This window comes from Sander lucioperca, chromosome 17, assembly GCF_008315115.2.
Source record: "Sander lucioperca isolate FBNREF2018 chromosome 17, SLUC_FBN_1.2, whole genome shotgun sequence".
Lineage (NCBI taxonomy): Eukaryota > Metazoa > Chordata > Actinopteri > Perciformes > Percidae > Sander > Sander lucioperca.
In genome coordinates this window covers 2892723-2917263 of record NC_050189.1, presented here as the reverse complement: position 1 = coordinate 2917263, position 24541 = coordinate 2892723, and positions in this window count along the sequence as shown.

Here is a 24541-nt window from a genome sequence, read left to right as displayed (position 1 = left end):
ATCAAAAGGGGAAAAAACACATTTGTGAGTTAATGTGAACTCCTCCGCCAGTACAGCGGCAGCAGCAAGGGATGAGACTTTTTGTTCGTTTAAGTAGATGACAATCTTATCTGGGAGCCAATTCTTGAATTCCTCCAACAACACAAGTTCACGCAGATCATCCAAAGTTTCCACCTTACGAGCCCGACACCATTTATCAAACAGAGCACCTTTCTCCCTTGCAAACTCTACGCACGTCTGGGTGGCAGTTTTTTCACAACTTCTGAAGTTTTGCCTATATGCCTCTGGCACTAACTCATAGGCACGGAGGACAGTGGCTTTAACAATGTCATAATTCAAGTTGTCTTCTATGGACAGAGAGGTACAGACTTCCTGAGCTTTGCCCACTAACCTACATTGGAGCAAAAGCCACACACTCTTCGGCCAATTCAGTGTAGCAGCAATACGTTCAAAAGCATTGAAATAGGAATCTACCTCAGTTTCTCTGAATGGTGGAACCAGTGCAATGTGCCTACTCACGTCAAAGCTGTCTTGGGGTCTTGGAGCGGGTGATGATGAAGTAGGAGAACTGGCAGATATAGCGGCTCCCCGCTCTATCTCCAGAGCACTTATTTTCAAATGCATGGCTTGCACCTCCAACTCTCGATTTCTCACCTCAGCCTCTCTGATCTGCAGCTTTAGCCTCAGCTCTTCTGTGGTCAAGTTTGCCTGAGCCGCAAGGCCTTGAGGTGGTATTACTTGGAGTGGGGCAACAATACCAGCCTGTCCACCCGGAACTCCCTCTGAAGGAGCCGACTCCCCAAACAAACCCCTTTCAGTTAGCTCTGAGCAAAGGAGCTCTTTCAACTCCTGCTTCTTAAGACTAGAGGGCACATGCACATCATAAAAGTTCCCCACCAAAATTAGGTCAGCCTTCTTACACCTATCCAATTTATCAACTGATTACTGACTAGTAGCAAAATCCTCCAATTGAAAGTCCATACCTGCCCCCACCACAAAAGAAAACTGCCAACCAGACAAAGAGCCCCAACAAACAAAAAAAACTAAACTTCAGCCAACACAACAGAGGGAAAAAAAAGAACAGACGAGCCCCCAATTTATGTTACGACCTGACGTCTAGGGGTAAACCGGACGCAACATAACGTGTGCCCCCCCCCCACTCTTCCCACTCCCAAACATGGCCAGGACAAAGAATTGCAAAGTAGCAGTTTCTTTATTTCGGAGATGAGGCCCCAACACAACAAACAAAACTATTCTAAAGGCAAACTAAACTTTCCTAAACCAAAACAAAAGGTAAAGAAAAGACCAAGCTCTAACCTAAGCTTCTGATAACAAAACAGGAGAAAAAGGGAACAAATCAAAAAGGACTTCTCACTCCTACCAAACTGCTACTAGCAAAATATGACAAAGAAAAACATATTCACAGCTAAAACAAAATGGCTGAAGGATAACAAATCCAAAAGCTCAAAACCACCATTTTGACTGAAGGCTGTTCAATTCAATTCAATTCAATTTTATTTATAGTATCAAATCATAACAAGAGTTATCTCGAGACACTTTACAGATAGAGTAGGTCTAGACCACACTCTATAAAGCCCCAACAATTCCAATAGTTCCCCCAAGAGCAAGCATTAGCAGTGGCTATTGCGACAGTGGCGAGGAAAAACTCCCTTTTAGGAAGAAACCTCGGCAGACCCAGACTCTTGGTGGGCGGTGTCTGACGGTTGGGGTTATGACGGTACAGGATGTAGCGTGGCACAGCAGAGCATGGGTGGACGCGGTGGATGCGGCAGGACGTAGCCGGACATTGCAGGGAATCGCAGAGCGTAGCAGGGTGTAGCAGGTCCATAGCCACAGCTGCACCCAAGACCCAGGTCTTGGTGTCGCCCTAATCCGAGGCGATGTTCTGGGCGAAGAAGAAACATAAGGACTCCGGGGAGTAAACTCCCCAGAGCTAGGTTAGTAACAAGCACTTCTGAGACAGGATGTGCATAAAAGGAAACAAAAGAAAAGAGCGTGTCATAAGAAGGAACTTCCTCGGCAGTCTAGAATTATAACAGCATAACTAGGAGAGGCACTATATTATTGATTATACGATAGGTAGATCTGATGACTGTAAAGAGAAGCAGGGGTGCTGTGTCTGCAGCTATGCACCCTGCGCCGCCGGTCTAGGCGTTCACTGCAACTCCTCACTCCCTAACTATAAGCTTTATCAAAGAGGAGAGTTTTCATTTTAGTCTTAAATGTAGCGACGGTGTCTGCCCCCCGAACCCAGATTGGGAGCTGGTTCCACAGGAGAGGAGCCTGATAGCTGAAGGCTCTGCCTCCCATTCTACTTTTAAAGACTCTAGGAACCACAAGTAACTCTGCATTCTGGGAGCGTAGTGCTCTAGTGGGACAATAAGGTACTAAGAGGTCCTCAAGATATGAAGGAGCTTGACCATTTAGAGCTTTATAGGTCAGAAGAAGGATTTTAAATTCAATCCTGGATTTTACAGGAAGCCAATGGAGAGAAGTTAATACAGGAGAAATATGATCTCTTTTCTTAGTTCTTGTCAGAAAACGCGCTGCAGCATTCTGGATCAGCTGGAGAGTCCTAAGGGTTTTATTTGAGCATCCTGATAATAAGGAATTACAATAGTCCAGCCTGGAAGTAACGAATGCATGGACTAGTTTTTCAGCATCGTTTTGAGACAGGATGTTCCTAATTTTAGCAAAAAAGGCTGTTCTAGAGGTTAGTTTTAGATGGGCGTTAAAGGATAGATCCTGATCAAAAATAACTCCTAGATTTCTGACAGTAGTACTGGAGGCCAGGGCAATGCCATCCAGAGTAATTATATCTTCGGCTAATGAGGTTCGTAGGTGTTTCGGGCCCAGCACAATAACTTCGGTTTTGTTTGAGTTTAACATCAGGAAATTGTAGGCCATCCATGATTTTATATCTTTAATGCAAGCTTGAAGTTTAGCTAACTGGCTGGTTTCGTCTGGCTTGATTGACAGATATAATTGGGTGTCATCCGCATAACAGTGAAAGTTAATTGAGTGTTTCCTAATAATATTGCCTAGAGGAAGCATATATAAGGAGAATAGAATTGGTCCAAGCACTGAGCCTTGAGGAACGCCATGGTTAATTTTAGCGTAATTGGAGGGTTTATTGTTAACATTAACAAATTGCGATCGATCAGAAAAATAGGACTTAAACCAGTTTAGTGCGATTCCTTTAATGCCAACTAAATGTTCCAGTCTCTGTAACAGGATGGTATGGTCAATAGTTTCGAATGCAGCACTAAGATCTAATAAGACAAGTACGGAGACAAGTCCTTTGTCTGAAGCAGTTAGAAGGTCGTTAGTAATTTTCACCAGTGCCGTCTCTGTGCTATGATGCTTTCTAAATCCTGACTGAAAGTCTTCAAATAAGCTATTGCTATGTAGAAAATCACATAACTGATTAGCGACTACTTTCTCAAGGATCTTGGAGAGAAAGGGAAGGTTAGATATAGGTCTATAGTTGGCTAAGACCTCAGGATCGAGGGTGGGTTTTTTCAGTAGAGGTTTTATCACAGCTACTTTAAATGACTGCGGTACACAACCTGTCAATAAAGACATATTTATAATGTCTAGTAATGAAGTGTTAACCACGGGTAACGCTTCTTTAAGTAGCCTCGTTGGGATGGGGTCCAAGAGACAGGTAGATGGCTTAGCTGAAGAGACCTTTAACATTAATTGTTTAGGGTTTATAGGATAAAAGCAATCTAAGTATATGTCAGGTCTAGTCGTTCTTTCTAGCAGTCTGTCAGGTAAAGGTGACCCATTAGAGGTTGGGGGCAAGAGGTGATGAATAGTATCTCTAATTGTTATAATTTTATCGTTAAAGAAACTCATGAAGTCATCACTACTCAGAGCTATAGGAATAGATGGCTCAATAGAGCTGTGGCTATCTGTCAGCCTGGCTACAGTGCTGAAAAGAAACCTTGGGTCGTTCTTATTTTCTTCTATTAGTGATGAATAGTAGTCTGATCTGGCCTTTCTTAGGGTCTTCCTATAGGTTTTCAGACTGTCTTGCCAGTCTAAACAAGATTCTTCCAGTTTGGTGGAACGCCATTTACTTTCAAGTTTGCGCGAGATTTGCTTTAATTTACGAGTTTGGGAGTTATACCAAGGTGCTAGTTTCCTTTGCTTCATCGTCTTCTTTTTAAGGGGAGCAACAGAGTCTAAAGTCGTCCGTAGGCAGGCCGTAGCACCGTCTACGAAATTATCAATTTGAGAGGGACTAAAGTTTACATAAAGATCCTCTGTTATATTACGGCACGGTAATGAGTTTAGTGCTGTTGGAATATCTTCCTTGAATTTAGCTATAGCACTGTCAGATAGGCTTCTAATGTAGAAGCTTTTATCTAATTTCGTATAATCGGGTAGTAAGAATTCGAAAGTTATTAAGAAGTGGTCTGATAATAAAGGATTTTGCAGGAATACTATTACGTCTTCAATTTTGATGCCATATGCCAGCACAAGGTCAAGGGTGTGGTTAAAACAGTGCGTGGCCTCATGCACACTCTGACTGAAACCAATTGAGTCTAGTAGTGAGTTGAAAGCAGTACTAAGGCTATTGCTGTCAACGTCCACATGGATATTAAAATCACCTACAATAAGTACTTTGTCTGATTTTAGGACTACACATGATAAAAACTCTGAGAATTCCGATAAAAATTCAGAATATGGACCTGGTGCTCGGTAGACAACAACAAATATAATTGGCTGTACTGTTTTCCATGTTGGATGCTGAAGATTAAGAACGAGATTTTCAAAAGAGTTATAATTTAGTTTAGGTTTAGGATTAATTAACAGGTTTGAGTCAAATATGGCTGCAACTCCCCCTCCTCGGCCTGAGCCTCTAGAAATTTGAGTATTAATATGAGTGGGAGGAGTGGCTTCATTTAGACTGACATACTCTTCATGGCCCAGCCATGTTTCAGTTAGACAGAATAGATCAATTTGATTATCGGATATCAATTCGTTTACTAGTATTGCTTTAGAAGACCGCATCTAATTTTCCTATCCTGTTCTATCATTGCAGTGGTAGTTGTAATTCCAATTAGGTTGTTAAGTATTGCCCCTCTTTTGGTTACCTGTGATTTAACTGATCTGAGTCGAGTTACAGACACTGTCTCGTTTTTTGGGGCAGGTTGTGGCTGACGTGAACTGGATGCTAAATTGACTATGTTTGCAGTCAACTTCTTATTACTTAGGGGATTCAACACTTTGTATGGTCTATTGTTGATTATAACTGGAATAGTACTAGTACTACATGTTACCCTGCAGAAAACATTTTCAGATTCATTCACTTGTAAAGTGCCATTAGGATCAATACCTGGGGGGCATGAATCTGTGATATTTTCAACAGAATGTCAATACTTAACTTTCAGTGTGGTCGTTATGTTGTCAGATAGCAGCCTGGCTCCATGTCGGTTTGGGTGGAGACCATCATGTTTCAGCAGGCTGGGCCTCTCCCAGAACAAGTTGAAGTTGTCGACATAGGGAATGCTGTTAACACTACTCACAACAACTTGAACACAAGACACAGGTTTACACAGGCACATGTTGGGAATGGCAGAGTGAAGAGAGAGCCAGAGCTCCTGTCCAATGAGGCTTAAAATGGCTGCTGTCCTCCAGGCGACCAATCAGGAGACAGCAATAAGCTCTGCTGGACCAATCCGGTGTTCACACCTGTTCTTCATTAACTGTGTACACTCAGGAGAAGAACTGATAGAGCAGGGCAAAACAAATCACAAAACATGACCCCAGGGTCATAACAATGTTTAGAATTCTTCTACAGAATTCTGTGTGTAGGGTCTCTAGCGGGTGTTTGTCCCAGGAGTCATGCTCCAATCTACTGAGTGGGCCCCAAATTTCACTTCCATATAGTGCTATCGGTACAATTACACTATCAAATATTTTAGTCCAGATTCTAATTGGGATGTTAATGCTGAACAGCTTGGTTTTTAATGCATACATCGTCCTGTGTGCTTTTTCTTTAAGTGAATGTATGGCTTTATTGAAATTTCCTCATGCAGATATGGTCAGACCAAGGTAAGTATAATTTTGTGTGTGTTTAATTTGGGTGTTATTCAAAGTAAAATGGTATTTGGTTTCAAGACATCTGGCCTTTTTTTTGAGAGATCATAATTTGAGTTTTCTTGAAATTGACCTCCAATGCCCAGTTATGGCAGTATTGTTCCAGGATGGACAGCTTATGTTGAAGACCATCTCTGGTTGGGGACAACAAAATAAGGTCATCTGCATAAAGCAGGTATATAATCTCTGTGTCTAAGAGTGTGAGGCCTGGAGCTGCTGATCTGTCCAACTGGTCTGCAAATATTTTCCTCCCTTTTTTTGGTGGACATGTTTGTTAATTAAAGTATGTAAGGTGTATATATGATCGGAGGTTCTGTAACTTGGATGAAAGCCAATTTGGCATTTACGAAGTATGTTTTTTTTCTTGAATAAAGGTTAGTATCCTTGAATTTAGGATACTACAGAATATGTTTCCCAGGTTGGTGTTGACACTGATCCCTCTGTAGTTATTAGGGTCTGATTTATTTCCATTTTTGTGGATTGGGGTTCCAGACATCAGGAAAGCAGCCAGATGTCAGCACCATGTTGAACAGTTTAACAATTGCAATTTGTAACTCTGGGGTACTGTTTTTCAGCATTTCATTTTTTATGCAATCTGTGCCACAGGCTTTTCTTGATTTAAGAGATTTCAGTTTGTCTGTTACCTCTTTTTGTGTAATTGGATAATCTAATGGATTTTGGTTAGTTTTGATGGCTGATTCAAGATTGTCTAATTTTGATTTAATATCAATTTGGTTTATGTTCAGGTCTTCAGGTGGGATACTTTTGTAAAGGTCACTGAAGTATTTTTCCCAGATGTCTCCATCTTGTACTGCCAACTGTTGTGGCTTTGTGGTTTCTAAACTGTTCAACATGTCCCAGAACTGACCCTGGTCTACTGCGTTTTCAATCTCCTGAAGTGTTTGGTTGGTATAGTGGAATTTATTTAGTATTATGGTCTGTTTATATTGTTTCAGAGTTTCAAAGTATTCATGTTGTAGTGTTGGGTCATGTTGGTTTCTATGTTTTTGGTTTGATAGCTGTCTTAAATGTTTCCTTATTTCTTTACTTTCTTTTATTTTGATAGTGGACAATGTTGAATGTGTTTATTGCATGCTTTATTTCATTAGAGTTCAAAGTGTGTATAAATTGTTTATCACTGTTTGGAGCCCATTTGTATGCCTGATTTAGATTGTACAGTTTACTGGGCTGTTTCTTAGTAGTATCTCTACTGTTTTTTTTCAAGTACATATTTATTTGGCTGTGATCTGAGAGGGGGGCTTGTGCTCGTACAGTGAAAGCACTGAATGAGGAGGGGTCCATGTCTGAGATGGCATAGTCAACTACACTTTTACCGAGAGCTGAACAGTAGGTAAAGCGTCCCAGACTGTGTGTGTGTGTGTGTGTGTGTGTGTGTGTATGTGTGTGTGAGAGAGAGAATGTGTTATCTATGGTATCTCTGTACCTCATGTTTGCAGTAATCTGTTACACAGAGTGTGGAGCATCTCTTTGATCGCCCCGAGTTCAGACATCGGTGTACTTGATTGGAGAGGGGGAGTATTGTTACATAGATGGGTAGGTCATCTGTTGGTGATGATGGGGGGGTGTTCTGTGTCTTGGTGGGGCAGGAGGGTGGGATGTAGTATGGGGGCGTGGTGCCGCAGGAGGGTGGGATGTAGAGTTCCTCCGACTGTCCTGTTGGTATCTGGGTGGTCTGTAGTTCCTGGGAGCGACAGTTGGTTGGGTTTGTGACCAAGGGTAACATATATCCTGACATGTATCCTGTCATAGAGATCCCATGTTCCAATGTTTGCCTGGTGAGCTAGGTGGATGTTTGGAAGGGCTGCACATCTCCTTGAGATTTCCATGTTGACCTCGTGGATGACATATGGAGGGGTGTCTGTTCTGGGGAGAAGGGTTGAGATAATCACCCTGCTGTCAGGGAATTCCCTGGAGGCCCTCTCAGCCATCTTGGCCATGGCCTCAGCAGTGCCTCGGTGTAGGGTGTGAAGGTCATTGGTGCCTGTGTGCACCACGATGTACTGGGGCCTCCCCAATGTGTCCTGTCTGAGCAGCTCCATGGCATGGCCTGTGTTTTGGCAGCGTTTGGCTGTGGTGTTGAGGCCAGGGAAAAGGTGTTTGGTGTCCAGGTATTTACCATTTGAGTCAATGAGTAGGACCACCTGTGCTTCTGGCTTGGCTGCTATGTCAGGGCTGAGCTTTGTGTAATATAGGGGTTGGGCACCAGGGAGGTGGTCTTTGTCTGGGGGGGAGTCTCTGGGTGTCTGGGTTGGAGACCTGGGTAAAGGCTGTGGAAGGTGGGAACTGCTAGTGTCGGAGGGAGTTGTTGCTTTGGTAGCCAGGGAGAGGGTAGGTGTTGGGACAGCAGCATGTTTGTAGCTGGGAAGAGAGTTTTGCCTCTTTGTGTTTCTTCTTAGCTTTAGCGCTGCTACAGTTAGCAGGGTATTCTACCTCTTTGCTTATCTGTTGCTTTTTAGTTCCGTCTCCATGGTAGCACACTTTGATGGGACAATGATTTTTGAAATTGATCCCAACTGACTCCAACAGATTCCAACTGTCAAAGTGGCTAAGCTAGCTAAGCTAGCCAAGTTTCTGCTGTCAAGGCCAACAAAGTTCCCCTCTTCGAACAAATTAGTTCTAGTCTATGTCTTAGGTTGCTTTTCCTATTGATTTATTTTTCAGCCTCTTTTCCTACCTCTTCTCCAGGTTTGTGTCAGGCTAGCAGGGTTGCTTGGTTTGCTCCTTGCTGTCTTTCAGGCTTAGATGTGCTGGAGATCTTCTCTTTTTGGTGGTAAGACGGATATTTTTGTTGCAGTCCGTCTTCTTTTTTCAATGTCTGTATCTCTATGTTGCTATTTGCAGGTTATTGATTTCTTCGGTTTCGTTTTTTTCATCCAGAGTTGATTTCAAAGGAAAAATGTTCAGGAGCTCATCTTGTGGGTAATATCTATCTATCTATCTATCTATCTATCTATCTATCTATCTATCTATCTATCTATCTATCTATCAGAATTCTGACTTTATTCTGAGAATTCTGACTTTTTTCTCAGAATTTTTTTAAGTATACAAAAAAATTTAAGTTTAAAAAAAAGTCTTTTAAAAGACTAATCTTAGAATTATCGGACTTTCTTCTCAGAATTCTGTGATTTAAGTCAGAATTCTGACTTTTTTTCAAAATCAACATTTTTTTAAAAAAAGTCAGAATTCTGAGAAGACTAACTTTTTCCTCAGAATTCGGACTTTAAACTCAGATAACTCAATACATTTTTTTCACATGTTGCCTTAATCCTCTTCTGTAGGTTTGACCCAGTGTTAGTATTTATTACTGTTTACCCAAACTAAAATATCAGCTGTTATAATCTACTGTAGCTCTTTTTAAACTGTGTTTTTGTTACTGTATGTCAGCGATCGTCAACTGGCAGCCCGCAGGCCACATCCGGCCCGTCAAAGCTTTCAGTCCGGCCCGCAGAATAATAATGATTTCAGAAAATGTCAAGTAAATGTGATCTGGTATCAAGCATTTTGCGCATTCACGGAAGGGAGAGCACAAACCCGCCCCCCTGTAAATGCATCTCTACTCACATGGCGATTAGTTTCGGTATTGCGGATCTAACGTTAAGTCACACTGGACAGCACGATGCCATGCAGCTTCAAGCACAATTCATTTGGATACAAGCATTGCATTTTGGAAGCTTGACGGGATTCTGAACAGTGATGGCCGCACTGCACACACACTACTAGTTGATGACCCCTGCTGTATTTAATATGTGTATCCTTGGCTGTTTTAAATGTCACATGCACATAACTAACAAAAAAAATGTGACAGCTTTAAGCTTAAACTAGAGCTTGCTGTTTGGGTAAATAACCCAACAGTAATCTAAATAAATAACACTAACACTGAGTTAAAATTTTAAAGGATAAATAATTCAGTGTTGCGTCTGTGTTATATCAACCCAAACTGGGACCATTTTAACCCAGTGAACTTTAGTTTGAGACTGTTGGCTGCCAGTTTGAACCCCAAACAAGTCGGCCAGTGAAAGCTAACTGAAGCTTCCAGTCTACATCTATAAACTAAATTTGAGCAGGTGGAACTACAACATAAGACTAAGATATCACAATTTGGTTGGGATGATGAATCCTATTGGCCACCAATCAATTAGTCTGCATCAACTGAAGTCAATTTCAAGGATAATTGCCTGACATCAGATGTCCCTCGCCTTCGTCTCTCTGTGTGTTGTCGTTCACAAACGCCAGGATTTTGAGTGCGCGTCCAGAAGGCGTGCACCACTCCATTTTTTTCAGCGCCGCGCGACAAAGCGGAAACAGGAAGCATGGACGAGCTCAAGGGTCTCAGACTCTCAGAGTGACTGCAAGTCTCTCTTGTAAACTTACTGGGTTAAGATGAGTTCTTTTATGGTGAATGAAAGGCTTGATCCCACCAGGTAGCTCATCCAATCAAATCCAAGCATTGACATCAATGCTGCTTCCAGTTCTGCCGTTTGTTTACCTTTTTCTTCTTCTTCTAGTCCGTAGAAATAGCAAAGTTGGTAACCTTTCCTCATTAGCGCCACCTCTGTTCAGGAGAAGACTGCAACTACTGTTGCGACCACCACGCGCAAGTATAAACAGTTACGGCGCTCCCATGACGCCACACTGGCGCTCGACAGCTCGGTTGCGGCTAGTATACCCCACGTTTAACTGGGAGGTTTTGGGACTGATTGGTGGGATTGCTGTGGACAAAGTACACATAGAGATACACTGGTAAGAGCCAATGAGGTTTAACCATGTATCAGCTCATTTAAATAGCTCACATTACTGTGTTGTGTTTAATATTGTATTTGCCATTTTCTTTTACAGGGTGCAAATGTTTCATCAAAACAAGTTTGTCCTCAAAACTATTTTGCAGACCATTGTGATTGGTTTAAAGAAATGCAAACAACGTGGAGCATTTTTTTCTCCTATCCCAGAATGTCTCTGTGGAGATAGAGCTGGCAATGCGAGACTACCAATCACTCAGCTTGGAGACAGTTGGCCCTAAATGCTCCCTGGGTATGCTTTTGTTTCAGCTTTCCAATTTATTCCTGCATTTTTAGGTTCTGCTCTTTGCTCCCAATTTAAAAGATAAAAACTATCAGATGACCCAAAGCAGTTGGAAACATTCCTCAAAAAGAGACTGCCAAACCATATTTGCATGATATCAGTACACTCATCCTCCTCACGGCCTCACTGCCTGTGTGAGGGTGGCCAGCTGGCCCAAAGGTCAGAGTTCACATTTAATCCCACTAAGTGAAGCTCTCATCCAATTATAGCTAGAGTCTAGATTATTCCATGGCTTGCTGGGTTAGGGTTGGTAGGGGTCGAAGGTCTCTTCAGGTCAAACAAAAAGGATTTCATTCAGCCTGGTCTCAGAGAATTCCCTGAAATGATCATTAACTGTTAACAGCACATTACGTGGTGGTGGCACGGTATGGAAAACAATGCCAAAGTAAAGTCAACGAGAAGATGACGTGTTCATTTCACGGAATTCTTCTGTGGGCCCATCACGGAATGTTTCGGCGATTCCGTGAAAATGCCACAGATTTTGAGTTAAGGGGCCGTGTTCATTTCACGGAATTCTGTGAGATCAGGTTGTTTCATTTGTCCTCAGCTTGCCATTAATAATAATTGTAATATATACGTTTATTTAGTATAGCACCTTTTACAGAACAAAGTTGCATGTGTGCTTCACAAGAGTAAAATTGTAAAAAAAAACAAATAAGAAAAACAACAAAACAACACCTTTAAACACAAAATTACAAACATGAGCAAAGGCAAGTTAAATAAGTAAAAAAAAAAAAACTTTATTCTTCACATACACAGTACAATGAAGTGAAATGTAAATACTGCATTTAACCCATCCTAAGTAGTAGGAGCAGTGGACAGCTATACATACAGCATCCGGGGGGGCAACTTGGGGTTGAGTGTCTTGCTCATGGACACTTTGACATGTGGCCGGAGGTCCAACCGCCAATCGTGTGGCTGAGGGGCGACCACTTTACCTGCGAGCCACAAGCCCTGTGTCAACAGAGGCCGCAGATCCGATGTCTATAAGAGATGAACACAGGCGCCTGACCCCAACAAGAACTAAATCCATTCATCTGCAGCCACAAAATCCCAATGATGATTTCTCTGTTCTATCATGTGGATTATTATAAGTACATACATAAAGTGCACTGTGTAGCTGTCAGGATTAACCTTCCTCACTGATGAGTACCAAGGTTTGCTTGTAAGACTGCAGGGCTTTTGATTCTGGGAACATTTTGTTTTAATAGCACAGTACACCCTGCTACGCCATGAACTGCTACAACTACTATTTCTAATCATAGTTCCATTATCTTTATTTCCTCACTACTGTCACACTAAATGCTTGCTCTTGGGGGAATTACTGGAATTGTTGGGTCATTGTAAATTATAGAATGTGGTCTAGACCTACTCTATCTGTAAAGTGTCCTGAGATAACTCTTGTTATGAATTGATACTATAAATAAAATGTAATTGAATTGAATTGTACTTGGCAGTTACAAGCAGTAGGATGTGATTTTAGTGAGGTGGAATTATGCCTTGAATCATCACACATTTTCAACTTTTCCTGCTCATAACAAACCGTTTTGTTGAAAGAAATGGTCATGCAGCCTGTACTGCATGCATTGTTGTACCTGTACCTGCCTTCTCCAAATGATGGTCCCTGTCTGATCGATTGTCTGCGTCTGGGCCCTTCCCCTGTGCTCTTACACCCGCATGACACTTTATAGAGTGTCATTTTTTACAAAATAGAATCACAGTGAATGTAATTTCTTTAAACTATGATCAGATGGAATATTTAGCAGGGCCACATGTTTTCTTTTAGGTTGGTGGAAAACTAAAGCAGAGCTAAAAGGACAGTGGATGGTGTCATTCACAGTGAGAGACCAGAATGAATGCTAATGTTGCTTTATGTCTGGAGGTGTACAAAGGCAAACATCTTAACATTATACATTTTGTAATGTGATAATAAGTCATCATAATGTTTACAGCACATTTACACTGTCCCCAAGTGGCCAATTAATCAATCCATGCAGCTTTAAATAGAAAACCCAAAATATTTTATGCCACGACGGGATTCAGACGTTAGTATGGAGCTGTTTATTCTTTTGATTCTTAGTATGACATGGAGAGAGCGATGTTGTTGGCTCAACTGGTCTCAGATCAGTGCACTCTTGTGTCCAAGTTGACGGAACAGGGGCAGAGTCAGTTTAAATATTTGATGGCTGGGGGCAGAAAGTGCATCGGTGTTCCAGGAAAGAGAGAGGGAGAGGCAGAACACAACACAATAATATCACACTAGCATATTGATTTTGTGTACATGCTGCTCCCTTCTCTAAGTCTTTTATAGTTTCTATTTCTTTATTTCTTTTCTCTATGTACCTGAAAACCAACAAATGTTATAGTAAAGTTTTGAAACAGAATGTATATATTTGGCAGGGAGTGAGGGAGGACAGATGGTGGCAGAGTGTGCACCCTCCATGACCTCTGTTGCCAGCATGCTGCCTGTAATTGCACCTTAAACTGGAGCTCGCATTTAAATATTTCATACCACAGTGGAAACAAGGGGTAAGGCTGCAGGAACACAGATTGGAGACTGCAGCAATCTGAATATAATCTGTTTCAATCGAAATGAGAGGCCAAACTACTGAATGTAAACTGCATTAGTACAAATATTTATGCTCACCCAGAGAATTCAGACTGGCCATGAAAAAACAGACTTATATTGTCCCAATAAGTGACAAAATAACACCAACATTTACCTATTCACATGTTGTAATTTGTAGAGTCACAGCGTGTACAAATAACAAGGTCACATGAGACACAGCCATCTTCTAACGTATACATACTGGGAACTATATTCTCAGAAGGTGAAGCTCTGCTACTCTCTGCTCCTCACCACGGGGCTTCTCAGGTGCTGCGAGCATATCACTCCGCCCAAGTAGCAGAAGTAGCAGTGCTTCACCTTTCTGAGAATATAGTTTATATACGGTTAGAAGATGGCTGTGTGTCATGTGACCTTGTTATTTGTACACCCTGTGACTCTACAAATCACAACATGTAAATAGGAACATGTTGGCGTTATTTTGTCACTTATTGGGAGCAGTAGGCTAGATGAAGCTGGTTACCTCCAGGATCTGTGCTAAGCTAGGCTAGCGGTGGGTGCGTCAGACAGAGTTACAACACGCACGGAGATGAGAAGGGTATGTATGGACTTATCTAACTCTGGGGGATACGGGGAATAAGACAAAGTCCAAATAAGTCGACGTGTTCCTTTAAATTAATCATCAACTATTTTGATTATCAATTAATCGGTTTGAGTAATTTTTAAACAAAAAAAATTTAAATTCTCTGATACCAGAATATATAAAAAAAACGAAAAGGCAATACATACACAGGAACATACAGTACATAAAAGACAATCACATAGACAATCATTCCAACCAGTAAAAAACTGTAAAGACCTTGTGCTATTGCAACTTTCCATAAAGTGTATTGTGCAGTCTATAAAGTGCATTTGAATAAGGTGAATTTAGTCCAGGTTTACTCTGCAAGGTGCCTGAGTATTAAGGAGCCTAATAGTGCCAGGGTAAGTACTGTTACTGAGCATTAAGGAGCCTAATAGTGCCAGGGTAAGTACTGTTACTGAGCAGTAAGGAGCCTAATAGTGCCAGGGTAAGTACTGTTACTGAGCATTAAGGAGCCTAATAGTGCCAGGGTAAGTACTGTTACTGAGCATTAAGGAGCCTAATAGTGCCAGGGTAAGTACTGTTACTGAGCATTAAGGAGCCTAATAGTGCCAGGGTAAGTACTGTTACTGAGCAGTAAGGAGCCTAATAGTGCCAGGGTAAGTACTGTTACTGAGCATTAAGGAACCTAATAGTGCCAGGGTAAGTACTGTTACTGAGCAGTAAGGAGCCTAATAGTGCCAGGGTAAGTACTGTTACTGAGCATTAAGGAGCCTAATAGTGCCAGGGTAAGTACTGTTACTGAGCATTAAGGAGCCTAATAGTGCCAGGGTAAGTACTGTTACTGAGCAGTAAGGAGCCTAATAGTGCCAGGGTAAGTACTGTTACTGAGCAGTAAGGAGCCTAATAGTGCCAGGGTAAGTACTGTTACTGAGCATTAAGGAGCCTAATAGTGCCAGGGTAAGTACTGTTACTGAGCAGTAAGGAGCCTAATAGTGCCAGGGTAAGTACTGTTACTGAGCATTAAGGAGCCTAATAGTGCCAGGGTAAGTACTGTTACTGAGCAGTAAGGAGCCTAATAGTGCCAGGGTAAGTACTGTTACTGAGCATTAAGGAACCTAATAGTGCCAGGGTAAGTACTGTTACTGAGCAGTAAGGAGCCTAATAGTGCCAGGGTAAGTACTGTTACTGAGCATTAAGGAGCCTAATAGTGCCAGGGTAAGTACTGTTACTGAGCATTAAGGAGCCTAATAGTGCCAGGGTAAGTACTGTTACTGAGCAGTAAGGAGCCTAATAGTGCCAGGGTAAGTACTGTTACTGAGCAGTAAGGAGCCTAATAGTGCCAGGGTAAGTACTGTTACTGAGCATTAAGGAGCCTAATAGTGCCAGGGTAAGTACTGTTACTGAGCAGTAAGGAGCCTAATAGTGCCAGGGTAAGTACTGTTACTGAGCATTAAGGAGCCTAATAGTGCCAGGGTAAGTACTGTTACTGAGCATTAAGGAGCCTAATAGTGCCAGGGTAAGTACTGTTACTGAAGAGGGATGTTTTGCCTCTGCGACTTTGAACTCTCTTTCCAGAGGGCAGTAGTTGGAAGAGGGACCTAGCAGGGTGGGAGGGGTCGTCTAGCACTTTCTGCGCTTTATGGCTGGTCTGCGTGGCGTAGATAGAGGCTACAGATGGGATGGCATGTCCTATAATTTAAGCTCCAAACTTTAAAACATTTACATGGTAAGAAACTGAAAAAGGGACTCACTCGAGGTACATGCTGCAGTGGATATGATGTTACTCAAAGGAATGCCATATATGGAAGGTTGGGTGGTTGATTCATTATTGAGTTTCGGCAGTGTACATGGGCAAATAATAGTAATACGTGAAAAGTACAATTAGAGTCACCTTCTATGCCTTCCCCAATTGGAATAACTTGTAGAAAATGATATTGAAGTTGAACTGCAGATCATCCCAGGGGCATGCAGAGCACAGTTTGGAACAGATTGTACAGAACCATCTGTACAAGTAGTTAGGATGTGAGTTAATGAATGAAAGAAATCAGCTGATCAGACAGGTAATCAATCAACATCAAGGGATCACACCAATACTATAACAACTATCACCACCAGAGGCCAGAAACAGCTGTCAAGAGTCAACATCTTTTGCAGTTTTCTGAGACTGTAAAACTAAAGCACATTCATCTTCATAACATCCAATTATTTGCGAACATTTCATGATGAATAAAGCTATGTTCAGCAGCCGCTCAGCAGCATGCTAACAAGCTGGATCCCTGTGGTCCAAGGATTGCCTCCCACTGAGCTGTCTTGGCGCTCAGATGATGCAAGACATGCTTTATTCATTCATACTTCTCATCTGCGATCACACGCGCACAAACAGGACGATGCCAAGGCACCACTCAATAAGGGCCATGAAATATTGACTGAATTTAGTTTGCTAAGAGGTCATGCTGTGCAGATGTACTCTGAAATGTATCTCTGACTTTGCAGCTTTCCCTCAGAAGTTTACACTATAATTCTCACATTGCATCTCAATTGCCGAAATACGGCGATGTGATTTTCTTATACATAGATGTAAAAATAATTTTAACACCATATGCACATGCAACCATTTATGACTGCAATAAGCTACAACGCTCCCTGTCCTTCTCTGGGGATTAAAGGGGTTTCTGGGAAATGTAGGAGACCATTACTCTAAAGCTACAATAATAAATATTTTTTTTATATTTACAATGGTTCCAATGAATTTCTTTACATGAATGCTTCACTCCTCACTGGAAACTTTCTGGGTCTGGGATCCTAACTTTGAATTTATTGGACCCACTCTGTCATAGTCCATATTACAAGGGTGTCCTTACCCAGTCTAGCCTATCATTGTACCCTCTTTGTAAAAATACTGATCGTGTAACCTTTATTTGTGTAGATATTTTCTTTAATGCCATTTGATGTATTTTATTTGGTAGGTTGGCAGTTTGGGAGGGCTGGGGGTGGAAGTAATTCCTGTTATCTTGATTTGTATTTTCTACTGCTCTATGGAGCATTTTAGCCTCTCTTAACTCATTGTTTTGGTATTATGGCCTACTTGTGTTCAACAAAAAAAACTTTGATAAACCTGCTTTACCCTTCTTCTTCAACATCAAATGAGAGACACAATATTCATCACGTGGCCAGAAACAAACTCCAAATGAATGTTTCATGTCTGCTGGATGTGTGAATAGGCAATATTTCTTGTGCACACATTTTTCATATCAACATGTCAGTGTTGTGTGTGCTCATTCAGGAGTTTTTTAAATATATCCAGGGATGTAGCATTTTGGATATGTGCAGGGAGGGTGTTCCAGAGGGATGGGCTGCAACACCAAAGGCTCTGTCTCTGAAGGTACAGAGTCTGGTGTGGGGAATGGAGAGCAGGCCAGGGTGGGGTGTATGGAGGGAAGAGGTCAGAGAGGTGGGCCAGGGCATGGAGGGATTTGTAGGTGAGAAGGAGGATTTGATATGTGATGCGGGACTTAATTGGGTGCCAGTGAAGGTGGATGAGGGATGGGGTGATGTGCTGCCAGGTCTTGGTGTGGGTGAGGACCCTGGCGGCAGAGTTTAGGACATACTGGAGCCTGGTCTAGGGTTTTGCTGGGGCCCCCAGACAGGACTCCATTGCAGTAGTCCAAACGGGAGGTAATGAAAGCATGAATGAGGGTTTCTGCCACGGAGTCAGAGAGTGATGGGCGGAGTCTGGAGATGTTTTTTAGATGAAAAAAGGCTGATTTGGTGATGGATTTGATGTTATTATGGAAAGAGAGGGTGGAGTCCAGGATTACACCAAGGTTGCGGACCTCAGAGGATGGGCAGATGGCACACCCATCAACATCCAGGATGAGATCTCCAACCTTCTGGAGCAGCACCTTGAGGGCCACAAGCAGTAGCTCTGTTTTGTACGTAGTGTTAGCTATCCTCTGTGCTGCTCAGCACCAAACAGCAGACAGACACTAATGGGCACATTCACAAAGAATGGATTGCGGCCACTGATAGCAACATGAATTGCACATCACATGCAACCGCTATCTGCCCCCTCACAAAATAGATTGTGCTAATGGCAATACAGTGCAAACACACATCAAGTTTTGCAGCTGAGTGCAATTATTCATGTGGCAAAATAAGTTTGAATGCCCTCTGCTGGTGGTCTGTACACCCTGCCTATCAACAACTGTGGCAATCATTTGATTCTGATCCATGAAAACAAACATCCTCTTGGTAAAACGGTGAAGGTCTTGTTAGTCTTGTTGGATAAGAAGGGAAAGGGATCAGAGATGATCCCCAAACATGAATAATTGAAAAGCCTTGAATAAGTTGTCTTCTAGTTTGCGCGGAAAAAAACAACAACTTTCAAACAATCTGTATCCACCCACCCGCTCTCCACCTTTCTGCCATCACAAGCCGGCTTTGATGTAAGCTTTATAGTGTTACCCCTCTCCATCAATGTCTATGCCCCTCACTCATTTGTAGCTGCCTTCCATCAGCTCTCCTCCTCCCTCCTGCTTTTACATGACATTGGCTTTAGAGGCAAGTTGTTCCAGAGTCTCTGGTACACAAACAGACTGCTCCGGGTGCTCCATCCCCAACGCTGTGTGCTTGCAATGACTATTCATGAGGACTAAATCCTTAACCCAGATACGCTTATTTCAAAAGGGACTGAAATAAGAATAGGGTCAATTAGGGAAAAAATGGGAATTTAACCTTTCACAGCAGTGTTTTCAAAAAAGTAGATGCAGTTTTTAGTTTTTTAGATTTAATCTTTAAATTCTACTGAACTACAGAATCCTACAATATACAAAAATTAACTTATATAACATCAGCGCCGAGTATACAATAAAATCAGTTCAAATAATAACTGTAACATCAGAAAGGAGCAAAGCTATATAAGGTAGAGATTTAACAAAATCACAAAATTATTATTCTATTCAATGTTAGTGTCTACATTTCCATGACATCTGTGAAGAATCATAATGCGAAATGATCAAAAAAGCTACAGTTTATGTACTAAATTGACCTTGAGGTGAGATTGTTTGTCAACCAATTATTTTCTTGTGTGATGAGAAAAAGTAACCACCTTATCAAAGTACTGCAATAATGTCCCCCTCGTATTGATAACACAAGTATTTGACCTAATTTAAACCTTGTTTCTGGAATAGAGTGGCCTAAAGTCTCTCCTTTCTAACGAGAAGCTGCAATTATTGACAGCGTGGGACAAATACAAACAGGGAAATACACAGTAGAAACACTTCTGCAATTCATTTCATACTGTAAATGTCAATTGAAGTAATATGAAAATGCTTAAAAAAATCGATTTAATTTATTTGCTATAATTCATTAAGCTTGCTGACTCTAACCCTCTATTGGCCAGCCGCCACTGCTCTACACCCTCAGGCTCTCTGCTACACACTTCAAATCTCCAAGCTCAAGTTAAAGGCCCTGACACACCAACCTGATAATCGGCCGTCTGACAGTCTGGCGAGGTCGGTGACTCCAGTCTGTTCGGTGTGTTCCGTGCCGTCGTCCCTCGGAGGAGCCGTCGGCCTTCATTTTGGCCGACCTGACGTGCTGGGTCGGAGGGCGGGCAGTCGGACTCAACGACCAATCTGATTGGTGGAGTGCTAACCCGGGAAATAACGAGCGGGATGAGTGACGAACACCTCTCAAAATCTGACGAAAATCTTTTAAACTGACCTCGCTCAAGTCGGCGTCTCTTCGGTGTGTTCTGAGGCACTTTTTGGACCTCGGGGAGACTGATCAGTCCAACGGTCAGCCGTCGGGTTGGTGTGTCAGGGGCTTAAGATTACATATTGACAAAGTCTCAAATGGTGCCAGTCTGAAACAAAAGATGCTTGTATCTTCTGGAACTATCACATCGCCCGATACATTTTGCCATTAAGCATGTATCAAAAGTCTTTTAATAAAGTCATTAATGACAAACGTCAAAGTCCAACTCTGGGAGGGCTCGTCAAAGCAGAAAGGAGAATGATCCACGCTCCACCTCATGAACCAAACCTCCTCTTAGCGTTTTTATTTATCAGTTTTGCTCCTCTATTTTGACTGCCTTAAAACAATAGTGACTCAATCTATCTACGTCGGGGATACTCAACTTGAATTGCCGGAGGGCCATAGGCGCTGATTTATGTTTTCCTCCATGGGTGCTAAAAAAAAAAAAGTAGTCAAAAAATGTTTGCATTTCAGAACCTTAGGAAATGGACAGCGGTCGACACAAACACACACGCCTATTAAGGGGCTGTGCACTAATCTACCCTACTAATCTATCATTGCAGACATAGTTATGATGACACCCAAAAGCGGGAAGGTGGAGGCTGGGGTGGTGGAGGCAAGCTTTGCCAGCAGCAGCGGTGTGAGGCAGCATTAGAGTAGCAGGAAGCAGAGAGGAATAGGGAGACATTTAAATGGACAGCCTGATGTGAAAATTGCTGTGATTGGTTGTAACTGGCTGGAATGATAATTCAATTAGTGGGCCTATGACTTGCGTGTCCTGCATGAACTAACGCAATGCTTAATTTATCGGCTCTATTGATATGCTCTGTGGCAGTTTTTGAATTTTAATCAATAAGATAGTAAATGTTTTGGATGTTATTATCATTCTGTCAGTGATGTGTCAGTGTTTTTGTGTCAGGTGCTGTGCACTAATCTAAATTTTGGCAAAGTTACTATTAATGACAAAAAGGTGGGACTCTTAAGTCTCTGACACACGCTCCGCTACCTTTGATTCCCTGACTTTGTCTTGTCTCTTGCCTTTTCTTCCTGTTAACTCTCTGCTATGATCTACACTTGGCACTGGCTAATTTGCAAAACTTCCCCCATCCCCTTGTTAAACTAGCCTCTTCCTGCTTGCTTTCGGACCTAGTGACAGCTAGCAAACTTTCATTGGCGCAACTAGCTCTAACTAGCTCAGCATTCCCCAGACCCACCTAGGTTTGGACTGAGACCTGCAAGTTCACAATGTCTGGCTCTGCCCCCTGGTCTGAGCACAACAATGACATCCTATGAGAGACAGAGCTTTGTTTCTCTGCTAACTTTAAGCTGAATTTGAGCTGAAGAAACTATGTCTAGTGTTTCTGGCTCTATACTCATTCCCACCAACAGGTTTACCTGATGGTGTGGCTGGACTGGTGGGTGGGAGGTACTCTTTGGAAGAACAGCGGGCTGCCATTTCTAAAGTTTCTTTGGAGACCTTTGGGTTTTGTTCTTTAATCCAGGTGCAGGCTCAGGATTCAGGGCCTTGAAAAACTGTTCCATGATGATTATGTCTCCAATCTTCGATTTTGCTTTGGGATCCATCCCCTTTCTATACAGGTCTTTAAGGCGGAGCGGCAGCTCTTTAGGCGCCTCCCCTTCCCCTGGCACACAACGGATACTTACTAGTGGTGTGCAGTACTGCAATATTTGGTATTGATCCGATACCAAGTAAATACAGGGCCAGTATCGCCAATACAGATAGGATACCGATACTTTTTAATAATTAAGGAGGATGAATTTTCATGACCTTTAGCCTAAGTGTTTTTGTGATTTTACATTTGGATTATAAGTTATTACCGCTGCCGGGCCTGGCTACTTGCTTGCTTGTTTGCCTGGCGCCGCTGAGTCACGTGATGGTACAACATCAAATCACAAGAGGGGGGAGGAGGAGTAAAGTGTGACAGGACTTGACCACTTTAAAGCAGCGGACTGACACAGACACAGACAGCCAGGTCGCCTCTTTGAGGAAACCTCAGCAGTACATACTGGAGAGAAACTGAAACTAAAGTATCACTCTCATTACACTGGTATTGATCAATATCAATACCAACGCTGGTATCGATATTATCCATATTTGGATCGATCCGCCCACCACTAATTCTTACCCAATATGTCTCTTGGTCGATTTCAGTCTTTTTCAAACCTGCATAGTCCATGGTGACATCAAAGTCCATACCAACTTTGCCAGATATCAATAATTCAATATCCTCACTCTTAATATAGGGCTGCTTCTTTGGTCTTTTTCAGCCAGGAAGCCTCGCCAAACTTGAAGGCTGTGCTGTGGCAGAGGGCTCTAATGGGTTCTGTTGTGACAAAGCATGTTGAGATGAAGGCTGCTCCTCAGTAATCCTAATTATTCTGTTGTGGTGCTGCTTTTCACGCTCCGCCAGCTGTTCCATCAGGCAGCACACAAGATTATTTCATACCAACGTACCAATACCAAATTTTGCAGTATCGCACACCACTACTGGTCACAGACACCTTTGGTTTTCTTTTGCTGGACACTCAGCTGTATCCCACCACTGCCCCCAATTATTAGGAAGCCTGCCCTCAGAGCCGCTGATAATCAACAGGACAACCAGGCAACTACTTGGGGCCCCCGGCCGTGAGGGGGCCCCCGAGGGCGGACAAACTTTACTCCACAGTAATGGCTCAAAATGTGGCAACCACAGTGACTGCAACCCCCCTCCCCCTTAAACAAACAAATGACTTTTTGCAATGACATCTCAGTCAGAAACCTCCCCGAGGGGGCCCCATGTCATTCCCTAGCAGCATGATAACCAAACTTTTGAATTGATTTAAGTCAAATGAAAATGAAGAGGAATTATCCTTCGCGGAGTGAAAAAAGGAGGATGAGGAGAAAAGAAAGTGGTTAGTAGAGCAGATAATGAAGATTAGGTTGTGTAACAGTAACTGTCTGAATGCTGTCATTTAGCCTTAACTAGTCTATGGGGGAGACACTTGGATAACTTTAACTAGCTAGCATTATGGCGTTTATGCTTTCACGTTTTTGTTAATGACTGTTGGATGCTATTACATCCTAAGACCAGTAGGGGGCTCCGTTGTATTGGTTATAAGGAGTTTACCGAGAGCGGGGAGCGGCAGTAGACCGTAGGGTAAATACCCCATGTAGGTCATGTTGTAACGTTCCCAAAGTGTTACCTGCAATAAAAGTAGCTCGACCCAAGATGAAGAGTCTGCATTATTAATGGATATTTGAAGATATCTCAGATAGTTAACTTCATATCATCACTTCAATATCAGATAAAAGGACCCTGAACAAACTGCTCAACATTTTGGACAATGACTGTCATCCACTCCACAGCAGAGCACCATCAGCTCAAGACTACGCACACTGCCATGAACAACTGACAGACTGAGGAAGTCATTTGTCCCCAGGGCCATACAACTCTACAATGCTTCACTAAAGGGAGGAGGAGAGAGGGACTTCTCTGCATAGTCTGTCTGCCTATCCCCCCTCTCCACCACTTCCACTACCTCCCATAACAACAGTTATGTACTGGCCCACTGTTTACTGCTTACCCTGTTTACTGGCTATATTAGCCTATATGCACATCCCCTCCCTACCTCCTTCCCCCAGCCTGAATTGAGGTCTAACCTAATACTTGAACAATGGCTGTAACCCTATTACTTCAAACCTCTAATATTGACTGTTTGTCAATATTAGAGGTTTGTGTCTATCCTACTGTCTACTTTATTCCCTTATAATGCCCATATTTAATGCTGTCTTTTTTTAAACTGTATCCTTGCACTGCTATATAGTTTTTATATTACTACGTCTACAATCTATAGACTGATTCTATTGGACTTATTTGCACTACCACCATGACACCCTCTCATAGAGCACCTTACCATAGAGCACATTACCTGTCCTGTCACTGCTAGCGTCTCATGCTTATACATCCCTTAGTACATTCATGTGGATTTTTTATTTAGTATCTTTTCTTTTATTGTCCATATTATTCATGTTGATTTGTTATTTTATTTTAATGATGTATGTGTATGTTGTGTGTGATATCTTTAAGCTACTGGGACCTTGAATTTCCCCTTGGGGATCAATAAAGTATCTATCTATCTATCTATCTATCTATCTATCTATCTATCTATCTATCTAAAGTATCTATCTATCTATCTATCTATCTATCTATCTAAAGTATCTATCTATCTATCTATCTATCTATCTATCTATCTAAAGTATCTATCTATCTATCTATCTATCTAAAGTATCTATCTATCTATCTATCTATCTATCTATCTATCTATCTATCTAAAGTATCTATCTATCTATCTATCTATCTATCTAAAGTATCTATCTATCTATCTATCTATCTATCTAA